This window comes from Equus caballus, chromosome 8 (genome assembly GCF_041296265.1).
Source record: "Equus caballus isolate H_3958 breed thoroughbred chromosome 8, TB-T2T, whole genome shotgun sequence".
Lineage (NCBI taxonomy): Eukaryota > Metazoa > Chordata > Mammalia > Perissodactyla > Equidae > Equus > Equus caballus.
Window position 1 is genome coordinate 95,282,314 of NC_091691.1, and position 20,446 is coordinate 95,302,759.

The following is a 20,446-nucleotide window of genomic DNA, read 5'->3' on the forward strand; positions in this document are numbered from 1 at the left end:
CTTCAAATTTCTTATAGAATGCCTCAAGGAAACAATTCCTGTTTTGAGTGGTAACTCTTTAGCTGACCTTTTATTTAAATTTTGCTATGATTAAAATTAGGTAATTTTTGTATTTTACAAGAATATTATCCTTTTCAAAAATGCTCTAAATTCATTTACAGAAATTTTAAAAATTCTGTTATGATTCTTTAGAGCTCCTCCGTATCTTTGGCAATTTATTGTGTGTGTTTTCTTATTTTACGCTTTCTCCTTGTCCTCCTCCCCAGTCGTTTTTCTCCATTGACTTGATCATTTTATCATCACATTTATTTTTTCTTAAATAAAAAATTTATTTACTGTAACATGCTCTTTTAGTCATCTCCTTCTACATTAATCTATGTGTTTATTCTTTTCTCTTAGTTTTACTTTGTTCTTCTTTGTATTAGATACTTGATAAGTTTCTTTTACCCTCTGTTTTATAAACATAAGTGTTTAAGAATATGAATTTCCCCAAACCCCCATTAAGTCTGAGATCTGTGTTTTCTTCGGTGCTAATTTCCATATAATTGGTAAATTTGCTTTATTTTCCCACTTGACTTGAGAACTTTATAATATCCAGGTGTGGATATACTTACTTTTTCTTATTTTGTTGTTAAATTCTAGCTTTATTGTATTATAATCAGAGATTGCTATTGTAATTATTTTGCCAGTTATTCCTACACGTTATAGTCTAATACATGGTCAGTCTTTTTTTATGATTCATCTGAAAATTTACTTTAAAAAGGTATATTCTGTTTTCAGGATGCAGAATTTGATATGAACCAATTAGTTCTTTATTAATTATTTTACCTTGGTCTTCTATATCATGACCAATTTTTGTCTTCTTGAGCTCTTAAGGTCTGTGTAGCGACAGGGGCAGGTTGCAGGCACACACATAGCGGTGGGGACAGGTCTAGCATCAGGCCCATAGCAGCTATGGAGCCCCTGGGTGTCAACGTGCACTACTGTGGCTGCTGGGTCTCACCACAGGATCACAGCAGTGGAGGCTGGCGAAGGGAGCTGGGCTGAGGGGTTTCAGGTGCACAGCCTGAAGGGCTAGCTGCAGGTGAACCCAGTGGTGCCGGCCAGTTACTGGAGACAGGGCTGAATCCAGGCCCACAAGCTGCTGCAGGGGCATTCCTCGGCTAGCAGCATGCACTTTTGTGGCTGCAGGATCTCAGTGGCAGGAGTCAGGTGCACAGCTGGAGGAGCCAGCTCCAAGCACATGCATGGTAGGAGTCAGCTGCGTTGTCTAGGCTGGTATCTTGAACTCGTGTATCTACAGAGGCTTGAGATGGTTCCTGACTCAGATCCCAGGCTCTGGCTGCGAGATGAGGGAGGAGAGTGGAGGGAGCAGGGAGGGAATCAGTGGCTGGCATCTGCAAACATTTATGCCTGTGGGGAGAAAAACCCCTGAAAGCTGCCGCGGGTCCGTGGCAGCTGTGCGTGCCCTTAGTTTCTTCAGCGGGGCGAGCTGCGAGGTGTCCTCTGCAGAGCAGGCCACTTGGAACTGCGGCCACTCTCGCTCGTGGCTGATCCTGGGAGTCCCTGCTCTGCTTCCTTGTCCCTAGCTGTCTCTACATGTCTGGGCTTTGCGGGTCCGCCGGTGGGTGCGCCGAACGCCTGGGGAAGCTGTTGCTCACCTGCTCTCATTTTCCCAGTGAGGGGAATGCTTTCTAGCCTGGGAGTTCCCTGTCGGTGCTGAGGGCGCGGGCCTGGGGGATGCGATGATGCAGGCAAAATGAAGCTGTTCTTTTTTCTCTTTTGGTGCGGTTCTTGTTCCGGTGTGTTGCTGAGTTTCTTAAGTGAGCTCCTGAGCTCTCCCAGAGCCTCTTTTGTTCAGGGATAACTGTCAAATTTTGATCTTTGCTGGGAGACAAAAGCTGGGGTCTCCTACTTCACCGTATTGATGACTTCTGGAAAAACCAAGGGGTACCTTTGAAAACAAAAGGAAAAATACTCAAAATGTTGAATTGAAAGGATAATAAATTACCATTTTAGGATAGATTTAAAAACTATGTATTCTAACTTCTGATTTTTTCAGCTTATAGATGAGATAGGATTCCATCATGATAACTGTAGCACTTGAAAAAATACAGCACTCAGAGGTAATTTCAGTTAACTGAAGGTTTTGTTTGGGACACCCTAGCTTCCTATTCCAGCATTGGGTTTAATCTGAAGGTAACAAACCAAGATCAACACAGACTTTTCTCTTTCTCTAGCTCCGCAGTACACCCGGTACATAATAATTGTTTTATAAGTCATTTCCAGTTACGATCTTACCAGAAATAAAATACATTGCATCTAGTTATCTTTTAAAAATAATTTGAATGATTTCATTATCCTATATATACAACTTATCAAACCTGTCTTGTAAATCAGTGTACACTTCATCAACACCAGCAAAGCTTGCATAAACAAGAGCCTTATGAGTCTTAAATGATAATTACCACAATCTAATGAATTGCATAAATCATTTATAATGAAGGGAATAAGCAAGTACACTGAGATGAGCACATTAATAACTTCAGATTTTCAAAAGCAATGATTAATTTAATTTATATGATATGTCCACAGACAATAACAGCTTGAATTTTATTTGTGAAATAATTAGCAGCTAATCTAAAGGGATACAACTTATCTACCAGCGATATTTTAAACTGAAAGATGAAGATTAATTTTATCTTTGGAAATTATTCTGATAATATCTCATGATTTGAAAGTCAATATAAAGAGGGAAAAATGAAGATTGATTTAGGTTCATACTGACAAACCTAGAATTTATTCCAAAATATAAATCAGCAAGCTTCATAATTCCAAATAATTTGTGATATGCTATAATTTTTAGTGATGTACTCACTCAAGTGCTAATTGGATTTTATTTTTTATATATCTATGAGGTAAGGAGGGAGTTTATAACTTCTAACTTTAACATTTTAATTTGGATCATGAAAAATACATTATTCATTCTTGAAGTTCAACTTTTCATTGGTCAAAATGATATTCTCCCAGGTAGCAAAAATCTCAAATATAATTAGTAAAACTGCTTTTTTCCAGAGGTAACATGAATATTATCTAGGCTAATATATTTTATGTAAGTCTTTCATTTCTTTTCACTTTACCTAACCATCATCTTCCTATCCACAATTAAGTTTGAAAACAGTATTTTTTTTAATCTGCTAAGCTTTCAGTTTATTCCTCCATTGAAAGATAAGTAATATATCAAGGTAGCACTGTATCACACTTGAAATCCACACATTTAACTCATCTGTTGATTCATTCAACAGCTATGTACCACTCTCTATGCTAAGATTGGTATATTAAAATGACCAAGATCTAACTTTAATTCCAAGCTGATGGTGAAAAAGAATGATATTAATAAATAAGCACAATTTAATGTAAATGCCATTTTTGTGTTTTACACTTACGACTTAGTATTGAGGAAGAGTCATGACCTGGCTAGGCCATCAGGACTTTATTCACTGAGATTCCCAAATAAGCAAATTGGAAACTGTCAAAACTAGAAATATAAATGAAACCTAGAGCCATTTTCGAAATTGAATATACCATCCCCCATCACAATACATGTACACAGACAAGAATCCAACAGCAGAAAAACCAGCAAACCTCAGGAATTTAATGGCTACCAGACTAAGTCTGAATACTACAGTAGAGTGGAAACAAGCTAATACCTGAGGAAGAAGAACTGGTATATGGATATCGAAATCAAAAAGTGAGGGATGATTTTTTTTTTGTGAGTGTCATTGAATAGATTCCAATTCCTAGTGGCCCTGTGTACGGTAGAGCGGAACCCCGCCCAGTCTTTTTGTGCCATCCTCTCACCTTCTGTTACTATATCAGACAGTGCTTCACTGCTATTCACAGGGTTTTCATGGCCAATTATTTTGGAAATATGTGGCCAGGTCCTTCTTCCTTGTCTGCCTAGTCTGGAAGCTCCGCTGAAACCTGTCCACCATGGGTGACCCTGCTGGTATTTGAAATCTCAATGGCATAACTTTCAACATCACAGCAACACGCTGCTGCCACATTCTGACAACCGACAAATGGGTGGTGTGGTTGCCTGACAGGAACTTGAACTGGGGCTGAGGCATTGAAAATGCCCAGTCTTAACCACTAGACCACCAGGGGTGATTGCAGCTCATAAAAAGGCTTCTGTTCATGGCTTACCTTTTTAAGCTAACCTACTCGTAGAGGTGAACCAGTTAGGCCTAAGGAACTGGGACAGAACAGACAAATTTTAATATTCAGAGATCTACGAAGAACTGCTTTGTTTTAGTATAGTTTTTAACAAGTATTTCTTACAATACAGACGTTATTTCTGGGCACCAGATTATTCATTGACATTTTATTCAAGCTGAAAGGGATAAAAATGCATATTATTTATTTTATTGCACATTTTTATTATTTTCTCATAAAATAATTTACCAATTTGAAAGGACAGCTGCCCATATTGATGAGTTTTAGGTGCGTAGTAATTTTTTGTGTGTAGTCCTCCCATGAGGAGAGCTCAAGAGCTACTTCTCTCTGACCGCTTTTCCTTCAAATGTGTTGAAATCAACGCACATCACTCCAAATTTGCAAAAGTAGTGTATTCCAGTAAACATATGAAATAAGTCTCTAAGGAATTGGTGGTTGCAAATGTTGGTTGGGTCTTTGTCCCAGTTCTTGGCACAGAATGCCTGAAGCCTTTGGAATGTCCTGATTCTTTGCGTGTCTTTTATTATACGTAGTAAGCCCCTTTGACTATTCCTCTGTTTATGCTTATGCAATGACTCTTCATAGGCCCTTATATAGCTTCAGGATGGGGCTGGTCACCAGAGGAACCAGCCATGTGATTAGAGGGTTGGAACTTTCAGGCCCACCTCACAACCTCTGGCGATGGGAGAGGGGCTGGAGATTGAGTTCAATCACCATTGACCAATGCTTTAATTAATCATGCCTATATAATGAAACTTAGATAAAAACTCTGAAATAATGAGGCTAAGGAAGCTTCTGGGTTGGTGAACACATCTACCTGCCAGGAGGGTGGCACACCACAATTCCCAGGGGACAGAGGCTCCTGTGCTTGGGACTCCTCTGGAATACCTGGCTGTTCATTTGTATCCTTTATAATAAGTTTTAATAGTAAGTATAACATTTTCTTAAGTTCTATGAGTCAATCTAGCAAATTATTGAACCTGAGAGGCAGTCATGGGAACCCCTGAATTTAGAGTTGGCCAGAGAGAAGTATGGTAGCTTGGGGATCCCATTTGTGGTCGGCGTCTGATATGAAGGAAGTCTTGTGTACCGAGCCCTTAACCTACTGCGTCTGCACTAACTCCAGATAGCGTCAGAATTTAACTGAATTATGACATCCAGTGGGTGTCAGAGAACCGGAGAATTATTATTTGGAAAGCCATAGAGGAGTGTACAAAAGAGCTGGGATGCAGTAATAGACCAATAGAAGAGATTACCTTACTTAGAGAGATAAGGACCCTTAATAAGGGCAATTTCTATTTGGAAAAAAAATAATGCATTTTATCAGAATCAGAAATATTAATTTTACATATGTTCATAAGGAGTTTCACTGGGTTCAATTTGGAAGAAAACAAATGAAAGTAAAGATAATGGCTTTATCCCTATATGTGGGAGAGAAGAAAAGGAAACCATTTAGTGAGCAGTTCAAGGTTTTCAAAATTCAGCAGTGTCTACATTAAAGAAGAGCAGAATGGAAACGGAACATCAGAGGCAGCAGCGTCAGGGCCTCACTGCTGCTGGAATGCAGACGGTAGAGAGGAATTTCTTTTGCAATTGAAGTCCTAGAAAATTCAAAAGTAGAGGAAAACAAAGTTTTAGGGGAGAAAGAACAAAAATCTCTAGGCATGAGGCTTCTGAGGACACAGATTTTGAAAGTTTTAGCAGCTTCCCTCAATCAGAAATCACCTGAAGGTGATTCTCCAGCTGAGACATATGTCGAGACAAGGAACACTTCCATCATGGGGTAAAGAATTCACAGACTCTTGGAATTCCCACAAAGAAGAGGACAGCAAGTCATCATGTTGAAATATTAAATAAGCCTTGGTTCCTTGTGAGGTTGGAGAGATACAGAGCTAATATAAAACACTCAGGATTGAAGGTGATTCAAGAACAAGACTTAAGGTCCTGTTATCAGGAGGGAGTAAAGACTATTCTAACAATGAGACTTCCTTCAATTTAGCATCATGCACAAGAAATAAGGGATAAAAGGAGACATAAATACAAGAGATTTTTAGTATGCAGATTGGCCCTAAGAAAAAGATACCATGAAAGAGCAGTCGCCATGAAAAATCCGTGTTTTCAGGAGGCCTGGACTGTTTAAGATGCTGTTTTCTGAGAGTGAAATTGTTTGTTTTGGTAGCTGTTTTCCCCAGAGACGGTAACCAATATAATAAACACCTCTTAGTGGAAAATTTCTCCCTATTGGGTTTTAAGTTACTGTTTCATGAAACTCTCAGCATTAATAGGTTACGATCCTGGCAAAAGTGAAAAAATCACAATTTATCTTTTATATTTCCTATCCACCTAATTCTCCAGAAAAAAAATACACAGAAAAATAACACACACACATAACAACAGCAATTAAATTTCAGTTAAAATCTGAATAAGATCAGAAGACAGAATCCAAGCTCCAAACAAATGTCTGTATAAGATACATCTTTCTGGGAATTATCAGACAAAGAAAAAATGAAAACCACATTTTTTAGAAAGTAACTCCTTCAAGAAAGTACAGGTAAATTGTGTTACATCGATTGATGAATTATCCCTTAATTGTCTTATGTGAGTCATAGAGCTAAATTTGATAACATTCTCATATGATTTGTTCTTCTGTAAACTGATCATAGAAGAGGCAAGATAGAACTCCAGAGAGGTCTTATTTTCTTTTCCACATATCTCATCCCTTTCACTGCTGGTGGATTCACTACACAGTTGAGGGGAGCATCAGAACTACACAACAAAAGGAAAGGGGGAGAGAGTTGACCGGAAGGGAGGGAGACGATGTTTGAAAATATTATATAATCAATCTTCTGGATCCCTACTCTGTTTTTTTTTTATTGATTCTGCACACATCTTTTACTTTGTGATTATTTGTGCAACTAAGTGAAAATGGGACCACATTGTTCAAATGCCTGTGTGGAATGGTGTTGAGATTTGAGAAGCAGAGAAGAACACTGGGTATTTCAGCAAATCTTTGAAAATTGGTATTTTTTATATTTACATGTGTGGGTTGTAATAAAGATATGAGTAAAACTATTCTAAGTTATTGATAAATCAGTTGAAAAACCAATCTAACAAGACTCCCCAATTCTATTATGAATTACTTTGTTTCATTCTATAGGCAAGTTTTTCCTCAGAATTAGAAGTTGCATCGTGCATATTTAATATTTATAAATGCAATTGAGTATGAAAAGATATATATCTATATTACAAAAGTTTGTTAATAAAATTTGAATAAACCACGTGTAAGAATCCCCACTTACCTGATGAGAAGTTGAGGAACTTCTCAAGATTTGGATAACTAATGGAAATTCATTCTAAGGACTCTAACCGGGTGGTCCTACTTCCAGCCCCTCTTTACCACTGGGAACAGTTAATTTGACCTTTTATACATTGCGTGTATGCCAGTCAACTGGCAAACAGTTTTTAAATAGTTGGGACACAAGATACAAAATGTGTCATTTGCTTTCTACTTTATCCTCATTGCTGAAAGTGCGGCCTCCCGTCTGTTCTTTGTTCTTGTGTTTGATTGGCTAACAGCTACCTGCACTCAACACTGAGCAGTCAGTGTGGGAACATTGCCTATGATGACAAAGAGAAAATGAAAATGATCAGTTGCTTTATCCAAGCCTTCAAGCCATATTGGCCTTCTTATTTTCTCTGCAATATTTTGAAACAACGTTGATATTCTTTGACATTTAAATAGTAAGATTATAATTTATTAAAACTCCTTTCCTTCGGGGCTGGCCCCGTGGCCGAGTGGTTAAGTTCGCGCGCTCCGCTGCAGGCGGCCCAGTGTTTCGTCGGTTCGAATCCTGGGCGCGGACATGGCACTGCTCGTCGGACCACGCTGGGGCAGCGTCCCACATGCCACGACTAGAGGAACCCACAACGAAGAATACACAACTATGTACCGGGGGGCTTTGGGGAGAAAAAGGAAAAAATAAAATCTTTAAAAAAAAAAAAAAAGAAACAAAAAACTCCTTTCCTTCATGTAGTATTATATTTTTATTCTATCTAGGGATACAATAGATGAAATAGATGAAGTGAAGGGGGAAATTGCAGAAGAAAGCGAACCATCACGCGTACATACATATACAGACACATATATACCACATAAATGTAACTATCTGTGTACACACACACACAATGAGAGCTCTTCATTTCTAGACTTATTATGAAACTGACATAAAGTAAACCTTCTGAATGGATTTTGCAGTATTCTTATATATGATGATTTCCAGGGATTTGATTTTTGTTAGTTTCATTATACTGGGAATTTTTATTCAAACACTTTTCATAGTAAAATGACATGCAATCTCAGGTTAACCATGGTAAAAATCACCATATGGAATAGTCTTATAAGATTCCTTAAACAATACAATTTCAAGCTAGCCTAGTAGAATATTATGCATGAAAATGCAATTTTTATTGGGATGCTGAGAGGCACAGAGAATCATGTTATTTTATGATCAGGTTTTCACCACAAAAAATTATTCTACTAACTGGTAGTCTTTGCCATGGCAGCTTTTTGAAAATATTATATTAGAAGTATCATTTTTGTTTGTCTTCTCATGCATGACTAGCAAAAGAAAAAGGTCTGTCTACATTCAACAAAGATGAGCATATGGCCGCCTGTCAGTTTCAGATCTATTCTCCTTGAATTGCTCACAAAAAACAATTAGTAAAAGACATCAACCCTATTCATGATTTTTTTTTCCTTAACCCTCTTTCAAATACATAAGGCATGTTCTTGTGGGAATCATTCAATCAAAATTTACACACATTTTCATTTACATATTCAAGATTAAAAGGAATTTTCCAGCAGAAAATAAGTTAGATGCATTAAACAGCATACTTATTAACTATGAAAAACCTTAAGTGCCACATTTACCTAGAGAGAAAGCACTTTCTATAGCTAGAAGAATTCATTTATTAATTCAAATATTTGATTCCTACTATGTGCCAGAAACTAAGCATGCTTGACATGCTCTGTGATTTCTTGAAGTTTATAGTCTAAGTAAAGTAGGTACAATGGATTTCCAAACATATCTTCAGAATCCAGGAATGGAATCTCTCACAGGTTCTGCCTCTGAAATCTTAAGAATGAAATGATAATAAGTTGAGATATCTGTAAATTTGTAAGGGTTAACTATTAAATATGAACACCTATTGAACAGTAAATCTTAAAAGTGCAAATGAGCACATACATTTCACAGTTTTGTCCAAACCTACTTGTCTAGTTGTTTACTTCTTATAAGTATTTCATTTAGGGGCTGGTCCAGTGGCCTAGTGGTTAAGTTCAGTGCTCTCTGCTTCTGTGGCCTGGGGTTCGCAAGTACTGATCCCAGGTGCAGACACACACCACTCATCAAGCCACACTGTGGCGGCAACCCACATGCAAAATAGAGGAAGCCTGGCACAGATGTTAGCTCAGGGCCAATCTTCCTCAAGTAAAAAAGAGGAGGATTGGCAGCAGATGTTAGCTCAGGGAGGGTCTTCTTCACCAAAAAGAAAAAACAAAACAAACAATTCACATTTGTATGTTGTCAAGGCATTACATACATTTCTTCAGATTTTTTTATCTTTACAACTTCTTTTAAAAAGATTCTTTACTAACTAGCAATGTAACAATTATTTTATATTTTCTTCTAATATTTTTTACCATTTTTTACAATATTTAAAAAATATTGAGCCTCATACAAGTTATTAGTGCATGATTATGACAGTACTGTTTTGTTCTTTTAATGATCTCTCCTTTACTCCACTATAGTGGATGTCCTTTTTATTACATATTAAGTTCCCAATGCATTTAAATCTGTCCTGAGAAATACTTATTTTTATTTACTGATCTTTTTGTCTATTTTGGAACTGATACTATATGGTTTTATAGAACATTTTTATAGTACATTTTAAACTTAATATAACTCCAGATTCTTCTTTCTAAAATTATTGGCAAATCACACACAATCTCCCATATAGGTTTTGAAGTTAGCTAGCTGTTATTAAACAATATTGTGTCTTCTGCAGAGAAAGCATTCGACAGGATCCAACATCCATTCATGATAAAAACTCTCAATAAAATGGGTATAGAAGGAAAGTACCTCAAATAATAAAGGCCGTATATGACAAACTAACAGCCAACATCATACTCAATGGGCAAGAACTGAAAACCATCCCTCTGAGAACAGGAACAAAATAAGGTGTCCACTCTCACCACTCTTATTCAACATAGTACTGGAGGTTTTGGCCAGAGCAATTAGGCAGGAAAAAGAAATAAAAGGAATCCAAATAGGCAATTAAGAAGTGAAACTCTCACTGTTTGCAGACGATATGATCTTATATATAGAAAACTCCAAAGAATCCATTGGAAAACTATTAGAAATAATCAACAACTACAGCAAAGTTGCAGGGTATAAAATCAACATACATAATTCAGTAGCATTTCTATACTCTAACAATAAACTAACAGAAAAAGAACTCAGGAACACAATCCCATTCACAATCACAACAAAAAGAATAAAATACCTTGGGGTAAATTTAACCAAGGAAGTGAAAGACCTATACAACTAAAACTACAAGACTTTCCTGAAAGAAATTGATGACGACATAAAGAGATGGAAAGACATCCCATGTACATGGATTGGAAGAATAAACATAGTTAAAATGTCCATTCTACCTAAAGCAATCTACAGATTCAATGCTATCCCAATCAGAATCCCAGTGACATTCTTTACAGAAACAGAACAAAGAATCGTAAAATTCATATGGGGCAACAACAGACCCCAAATGGCTAAAGCAATCCCAAGAAAAAAGAACAAAGCTGCAAGCATCACAATCCCTGATTCTAAACATACTACAAAGCTACTCTAATCAAAACAGCATGCTACTGGTACAAAAACAGGTGCACAGATCAGTGCAACAGAATTGAAAGCCCGGAAATAAAACCACACATCTATGGACAACTAATCTTTGACAAAGGAGCTGAGGGCCTACAAGGGAGAAAAGAAAGTCTGTTCAACAAATGGTGCTGGGAAAACTGGACAGCCACATCTAAAAAAATGAAAATTGACCATTCTTTTTCACCATTCACAAAAATAAACTCAAAATGGATCAAAGACCTAAAGGTAAGACCTGAAACCATAAGGCTTCTAGAAGAAAACATAGGGAGACCACTCTTTGACATCAGTATCAAAAGGATCTTTTTGGACAAAGGGAAACAATAGAAAGAATAAACAAATGGGACTTCATCAGACTAAAGAGCTTCTTCAAGGCAAGGGAAAATAGGATTGAAACAAAAAAACAATCCACCAATTGGGAAAAAATATTTGCAAGTCATATATCCAACAAAGGGTTAATCTCTATACTATATAAAGAACTCACACATCTCAACAAAAAAGAATCAAACAACCTGATCAAAAAATTGGCAGGGGACATGAGCAGACATTTCTCCAGAGAAGATATATGCATGGCCAATAGGCACATGAAAAGATGCTCATCACCACTGATCATCAGGGAAATGTAAATCAAAACTACACTAAGATATCTCCTTATACCTGTTAGAAAGGCAAAAATAACCAAAACAAAACGTGACAAATGTTGGAGAGGTTGTGGGGAAAAAGGAACCCTCATACACTGCTGGTGGGAATGCAAACTGGTGCAGCCACTATGGAAAATAGTATGGAGATTTCTCAAAAAATTAAAAATAGAAGTACTGTATGACCCAGCCATCCCACTATTGGGTATCTATCCAAAGAACTTGAAATCAGCAATGCCAAAAGTCCCGTGCACCACCATGTTCATTGTAGCATTATTTTCAATAGCAAAGATGTGGAAGCAACCTAAGTGCCCATCAACTGATGATTGGTTAAAGAAGATATGGTGTGTATATATATATACACACACACAATGGAATACTACTCAGCCATAAAAAAGGATAAAATCGTCCCATTCACAACAACATGGATGGACCTTGAGGGTATTATGTTAAGTGAAATAAGCCAGATAGAGAAAGACAATCTCTATATGACTCCACTCATATGTGGAAGTTAAACATGTAGACAAAGAGAGCAGACTAGTGGCTATCAGGGGAAAGTAGGGGTGGGGGGTGGGCACAAAGGGTGAAAGGGTGCACCTACAACATGACTGACAAACAATAATGTACAACTCAAATTTCACAAGGTTGTCAACTCTCATAATCTTAATAAAAAGTAAAAAAAAATGTCTTCTTGGTTATGTAAATTAATGTGCAGTGTACCTCTTCCATTCCTGACTTTAGTGGGAGTAATTTTAATATTTTACTATTTAAAGCAATGTAGTGACACAGTAGCCAATCTGAATGTGTGCCTATTGACCAAAATAAATTATCTGAGCAAGAAAAAAAAATTATGTTAATATTCTCTCTTAATCTTAAGAATAAAATAAACATAAATAAGTCCACGTTGATATTAATAATTGAATAAATAAATGGGGGAGAAGGTACAAATATTCCTTACAGAAAAGTTTAATATATTTTTATATATATATGTATTCTCTCTCTCCACCTATCTATTTATATATCTATGAGTGAAATAAAAAATCGCCAATATAATTCACCAGTAATAATTTCTGCAGGCAAAAATTTAATTATAAACACTAAAATCCGTGGTTCAAACTTTAAGGAGAAAAAGGTTATTTGCACAATCTCCACGTAACTAGTCTAAAGTATTTATTAATATGATAGTGTTAAAATCTGTCTTTGATACTTCTGAGCCAGACTTAATGATGGAAACAGAATACTGAGAGGAAAAAAATAGTACATTTATAGCAGAGAAATCTGGCAGACACAGCTAAGCCAAGCAATCAACGTTAACATCACCATTAGGAAGTCATAGTGATATCATATCTCAATCAGAAGGACACTTCCCATCTGTGGTATTCTTCCCCCAATTTTCAGTCTAACTACGAAAAAACATTAGAAAAACTCAACTGAGGCACTTTTTGCAAAATAACTAATCAGTACTCCTCAAAAGTGTCAAATCATAAACATGTACAACTTAATTGAAAAATTGCCAGATTTCAGGAGACAGCACATAATGACTAAATGCAACGCAGTGTCGTTGATTGAATCATGGAACTGCAAAAGCATCAAGCTTCCGTGAAGAAGCTCCTAAAACGTGAAGAGAGTCCGTAGTTTGGTTAATAGTTTCGTACCCATGTTAATTTTTAATTGCGTCAAGTGTGTCATTGTCATGTAAGAATGATATTAGAAGAAGGCGGATGAAGGGTATATGGGATTTTTCTGTATTGTCTTCACAATTCTGCTGGAAACCTAAAATTATTTCAAAACAAAAAAATTAAAAAGTTGTATTGGGCGTCAGATTTGGTGAATAATTTTTAAGTAATTTTTATCTATACCTAACTAACTAGAATTTATAAGGATTAAATCTTGATATTTTTCAAATGGGTTAAAAGTGTCTATTGATAAGTCATATGTTTTATTTTTCTCCTTTAATTTGAGCCTTTTGCCTAGTGTTGAATCAAAGAATTAATACAATTAACAACAAAAATTTCTTATAAATTGTTCTGAAAAACAAATAATTTATTATTCAAAAACATCAACATAGATATAAGTAGGCTTTCACAAAAGAGAAATGAATGTCTAAAATACTTAAAAGTCAAATTCCTGCTATTATAAAAAATTCAAATTAATAAAAATATTTGTCAAAATTTGAAGATAATAAAATTCAGGGTAGCAATGGATTGTTGCATATGAAAGGCAAATTACTGGTGTGAAATGTTATAATTTTTATGGAGATATTGGCATAAAACATTTTCTATAAGATATTGTTAAACATATATAGATTTATTCTATTTGTCAAAATGTATATTTACCCATCTATTTTTAAATGCTAAAATGTCAATAGCTTGGTATGAACACAGTGAAAGTTGATATAGAATACACATCAATCTTAAAGCATTTATTATCTTAGCAGTGTAAGACTGAGGAAGGGTAATTTTGATTCTTTTTTATTATATACTTCATGTTTTGACCTGTAAACACAATAAAAGTTAGTGTTAGAATAAATATTTAATGAATTAAATATGACATCGAAAATGTATGAGTATAAATTAGGACAACATTCCTAAAATGTTGCTATCAGGTAAAATTATAATAAAATTTAAGTGTATTAAATCAAATTACTGTCAATTAATAAAAATTAATAATAGTAACAAGCCTGACCTACACTCTAACTTTAATATCTCCAGGCATTTAAGATGTATACATATGAATAATGATTATAATGTACACAAGAGGAAAATATAAATTACAGGCATTTTAATATTTTGGATTCTAGTTTATGTTAGGATTTTTCTAAAAGTAAATTGTTATGCTATTTTAAGAATATACATATAGATCTATTTTTCATATTTTTAAGATATAAGTCCTTCTATTAATCTATTTTTTCTGAAATTACATTCAGATTTTCAGAATCCATTCAGAAATCATCAGAATTTATTAATATCTGTAAATATTATTCTAACTTTTTCTCAAAGGGCAAGTCTAATTATAAGGAAGAACAATTTGGGAAAAATACAATTGTGAGAAAGAAGTTAAATTACCAGATATTAATATAGATTAGCAGACATTTGTTCCTTTCCAAAATGTCCATGGAGACTTTGGGTCTATGCCAAAATGATATTGATATTTGGTCCTGTCCAAAACCATTTAGCCAGGGCCAAATATGCTCATGGACGTTTTGGACAGGACCAAGTGTCAAGGACTTTTGGCATGGACCAAATGTCTTATAGACATTTTAGACAGGACCAAATGTCCTGCAGTAATTAAAGTATACAAAATGATGTTACATTGAAATTCTGGCAGCGAAACCATAATTGTCAGAGATAGAATTAAAAATTAGAAGCAAGAATAAGCTTACACAGACTTTTTAATATCATTGCACTTCAAATGAATAATCAAATGAAAAATAATTTTTAAATAGTGTTAGTAATATTGGCTAAAATTTGAAAAAGTAATAATTTCCCTATCTCATATTTACATCAGAATTATTTACAGATAGCCAAATCCTTTGATTATAAAAATAAAATAAAATATAAATCCACATGCAGTACAAGAAAGTGTAGGCATAATTATATCATCATGTTGCTGGGTAAATTTTTTTCTGCTTTAAACCATGACATAAAAAATATGACAAGATGAAAAAACATGCAATTAGTTAAAAATATTTTCACTTGAAGAATAATTGCACTTAAATAATTTAAAAATATTCATAGGTTAATAAACAATTCAACAAAAATGTCAAATTGTAGAAATATTTATTCTTACTAACTAAAGAAGTGACAATTAAAACAGTTAAATACCAATAAATTTGTTGTTCTTCTGGCATAGTTCCAAAGAGTAGAAACCGTGATAATATTCAACAATGATGAGGAAGCTGAAAATAGCACTTATTAGTTCCTTTTAAATAAAACAAAATTTCTGCAATATTGAAAAACGTAGTATAAATGTGCATACACATATATACATACATAGAGATATTCATGTGTATATCAGACTTTTAAGCATATATTTTTAAAGTAGATATTATTTTTCTGAAATTTATGCCAAGAAAGTTATTGAACACATGCATAAAGATGTATGTGCAATGTGTTAAAATTTTAACAATCTAATTGGCCAGAAACAAGGGACTAATTAAAATAGAACCAGCATGCCTGTGAGTTCTTTATCTTGCTGTTGTGCCTTTTTTTTCCAAAAAGAGCTTGTCATATAAATTTACCAGTTCTTTATCGAAAGTCAGGCAGAGCATTCTTTATTAGGGGAACAAAACTGGCAGTTGACATCCAGGTAAAGAAAAAGCGAGTTTGTTGAAGGTCCTTCTTTTAGATTCTCCCCTTGCAATTTTGCAGGTTGTCAGAGCTGTAATATCTCTGGGAGGATGTTGACCGATTTATGTAAAGTTCATAGGCTCACTCTGCAGGGGAGTCAACCTGGACATTTACCTTCCCCTAGAGATTCAGAGCCAGGGAAACCCTTGTGTGCAGTGATTTGGCTGAGCCCAGCCTAAGGCCATACAAGGCTAACAAGGCAACAAACTTCCAGAAGTGGTCTTAATAGGAGGAAAAAATAAAGAAGGGAGGGATGAAGAATGGGAGGAGGAGAGGAAGAGGGGGAGAGAGAGAGAGAAACTCATCTAATTATGCTTTGGCAGGAGTGATGCTGTGTTCTTTGCACTGCAGCCTATGGGGAGGCATAAGATGATATCCACTTTGAGGACTTGATTGACATGGGGTCTGCCAAGCTTCTCCACTATAGAGTTGGTTTTTTTTTAATCAATAAGTATTTGATTGGAGGTAGTTGAAAGTATGTAAATATCACATTACTTGCCAAGCTTTCCATTTACCTATTTATTTATATCTCTATATATTCCTTGTGTCCAATTTTATTCAACAGGTTATAATCTATATCATTATTTATTCTGTACCTAAATTATCTTGACATAATCAGTGGGAAGCTGTTAAAACTGCCTGTGAGAACCTGATTTGACATGTCCACATGCATCTCTGAGCACTTCCTTGCTTTCTGGCACAATACCACGCTCAAGCCACAAATGGTACTTTGTCTGCCCTAGTCCTGGAATCATGCACGTTTATATATTAAAAGTAAAGAAAATAAAGTTAAACTCTAAGGTTGGCAAAAAAGAGTTTCAATGAAACAATGATGGAGAGTTGTAGATGGATTATGCAAGCATGACCTTGTTCCCAAAAATGGGGTCTCTCCCTGATGAATCTTTCCACATTTATACTGGTCTCGGTAGGAGTTTGCTCTTGCACAAAAAGATGTGACACTTTTCTTAATCTTTTGCATTTGCTAAACCAAGGCAAAGTCATTCAAATAGCCATATTTAACAGTTAGAGGTGACAAAGCATATTTAAGTCAGAGCATATCCCACCTGCAAAATATTTCCCATTACTTTTATTCATATTTGCCATTGCCCTTGCTGCTGTCTTCCCTACACTCAGATGCCTCCACTCTTAGTATTTATTATAATTCTAGTATTCATTAATTCGCCACACCTTTATTCCTCTTTATTTTCTTAGCTATCACGACTCAAGATAATACTATTTTTAATAAAAGTCTACTTCAATTAAGAAATGTTCACTGAGAACTTATGAGTTAGTGCTATTTTTGCATTTTGGAGAATAAAAATGTAAATAAGGTGCTTTCTTTATTCTCCAATATATTACAATATAGTTAAATTATAATACATATACTTGCATCACATGTAATGAAAGCTGAAATAAATGTTCATACAAACTGATCTGGCAGCATAGATGCTGGTCAACTTGTTTTAACATGCAATCACAAAGAACAGAATTTACTTACAATCAGTCTTGTTAAATGTTAGTAAATGCATGCACACATTAACTTAATAGATATGAAATATGTAAAGACCATAAAAATATAGGAGATCAATAAACAACAGGTTGAAAAAAAATAAAACATTGGTTGCTTTTGACAAATAATAAGTAGTCTGATGTTAGGGAGTATAACAGGCAAGGTGAGTGAGAATAGTGCTCTTCCTTAAGAAGGCTACCACAAATAATGACCATGAAAGCCAAGAGCATGGATTTTTCTATTACCTTTGTTACTATTGGAGATTTTGGTGGAGGCAAATGCACACTGAGCACTGTGCTGTCTGTATTAGAAAATTTAATTTGGTAGAATGGATTGCACAGTGGTGTTATTTATATACGCCGATTGTCATAATGGAAGACTGAGGAGGCAAAATGGACTTAGATCCAAATTATTAAAGACAAGCCAAAATAGAGATACAGACTAGAGCAAAGCCAATGAGGATAATTGCTGTCAAAATGACAAACTAAGACACCAAGGTAACATATGATAGTCCTTTCATAGCAAGTGGTGGATAGAGGAGTTAACTTAAAGCTGAGTTACAGTTCAAATGACCGTAAGGGGCACTTATGCTAGATGGGGCTGGGGTCCTTCCTGATCCCTCCACGTGTTCAGGCACCCACGCCCAGCTGCTGTGATTGTCCTGGACTTACAACAGTTCACAGCTCCTCTCTTCTCCAGACAGGCCCTTGGCAAAAGGGGAACAGCCTCACTCTATAGGCTGTACCCTCTCAGGAGGAATGCTTCACAAGTAACTGACTGACAAGGCAGTTTGAGCCTCACTCCCAACCTTGTTTCAAGTTGGAACAAGCTCTGAGGTGCAGTGTCTCTACAGACCTTCTCTAGCTGACGCCATATTCTTGCCTAGCTTTCTTTCCTTTGCACTATCATCTTTCTCTCACTCCATTTATTCTGTGAGAATGTCTTGAAAATCACCTAAAGAAGAATCTCCACATCAGGATCTGCTTCCATAGAACATAATCAAGACCCCACTGATTTCTGAACTTCTTAGGGGATACCTGTAGCCTCTCCTTTTTTGACTTTAAAGCTTTTCTACTCCACTATTGGCCGTTAAGTGTCTGCCAAATGCAAGTGATGGTACTGGCTCCCTTCTCATAGCAAGCTCTGGGTAAATTGTCTCTGCTTGTTCTCATTTGGCTGGTCTTTGTTTATTTCCACATTGGGAATGAAAGCAAGGCAATGCCAAGGTCAATAAGGAGAGCTTAGTCATTATTTAGACAACGGTTTTGAGAGAAAGGTTGAAATAATTGCAAGATCGTGAGTAATTGGAAGCTCTTGTTACCACACAATGATGAGCTCCTTTGCCCAATGTGCATAAAAAGCCACTTATTATGCCATCACCTTTTGAGAAGAGAAAAAAGCTTTATTGCGCGGTCAACCTGCAAGGAGACAGGATGCAAAAACTCTCAAATCTGTCTCTCTGATTCAGGGTTTGGGGTGAAATTTAAGAGGTTAGGGAGAACAGGCTTGTCCCCGGAAGTGTGAGTGGGGTAGGTTTTGATAGGAGGGCTTTAAGCCTTTATGGTGAGGTGTGGAAGGACCTGAACACCAAACCTTCCTAGACAATGGATCCCTCACTTCTGATAAGAGTCTGACTTTCAAGTTCTGGTCATGCCCCGTCCTTTGGTTCCGTCAGGGTAAAATCTTTGGTTCTGGTGTCATTTCAGGTCAAGATTTTCTCCTCTATGTATGCTCTGGTGACGTGACTTGCAATTTTTTTTTTCTTCTCACTGCCCATGAAAAGCAACTTTTAATCACTCGGTTGATTAGATGGGGTCAGTTTGGACTGGTCCTAGAGGGCTCGTGGTTACACTCTTACCACTTCTTTTGAATATGGAGTTCACTAGCAGGTATTTTTAAAGTACAATGTTCTATATGCTAATATTCATTAAGCCAAAACTTTGTTTAGTTCCAAATATAACTCTTTGAATGTACATTTGATGTTTTCCTAATTCAAATAATCTAATACTTATTTTTAAATGTATTCATTAGAGATATCATAGACTTTGATCTTTTCTAATTTTGACCCAATCTGCATGATTTTAGCCTCCCCCATCACAGTGCTATGCTCTCCTGCTACAGAATTCTAAGTTGTAAAAGTTACATTGGATGCAGATTCAATACCTATGTTTAAAGATAGGCAAACCTTATTTTGTACAACAGACTTATTGTAGTAGACACAAATTCAAATATTAGGATTTGTTTTTATCTCTGTGAATTTTTTTTTTTCTAAAAAATGCTCACATTGCAAAATGACATCAATTTTGCCTTTCAGAAGAAATTAATGTTGACGATAATGTATGGCAGCTATATCACATGTGGAAATGGATTAGTTTGGGCACATTTCTGTTACTGGAACTCTGCAAGGCTGCACAAGAATGACCAGCTTAGCAAATAGATGCTTAGAACTTCTGGCTGTGATCTGGTCAAGTGTACTGTTGACTCCTGGGATTGCAGCCTCCTGTCCATGAAGAGGGGACCATAGGGAGTTGCTGTGTTTGCTTTCCTGAGCCTGTCTTTGAACATAATTGCTTCTTGTGATTTGTTCCCTCTTTAATCAGGTGCATGACTTACACTCTAATGCACATATAAAATCTCTGTGGTTCAACTCTATACTCATCTGAGTCCTTTTATGAACATCTGGAAAGAACCCAAAAGCATTGGAAAATCTTTCTGAAAATATTACTTTGCAATTGGGTCTCCTTTCAGATGTGTATGGAGGTTATGAATCACTAAATA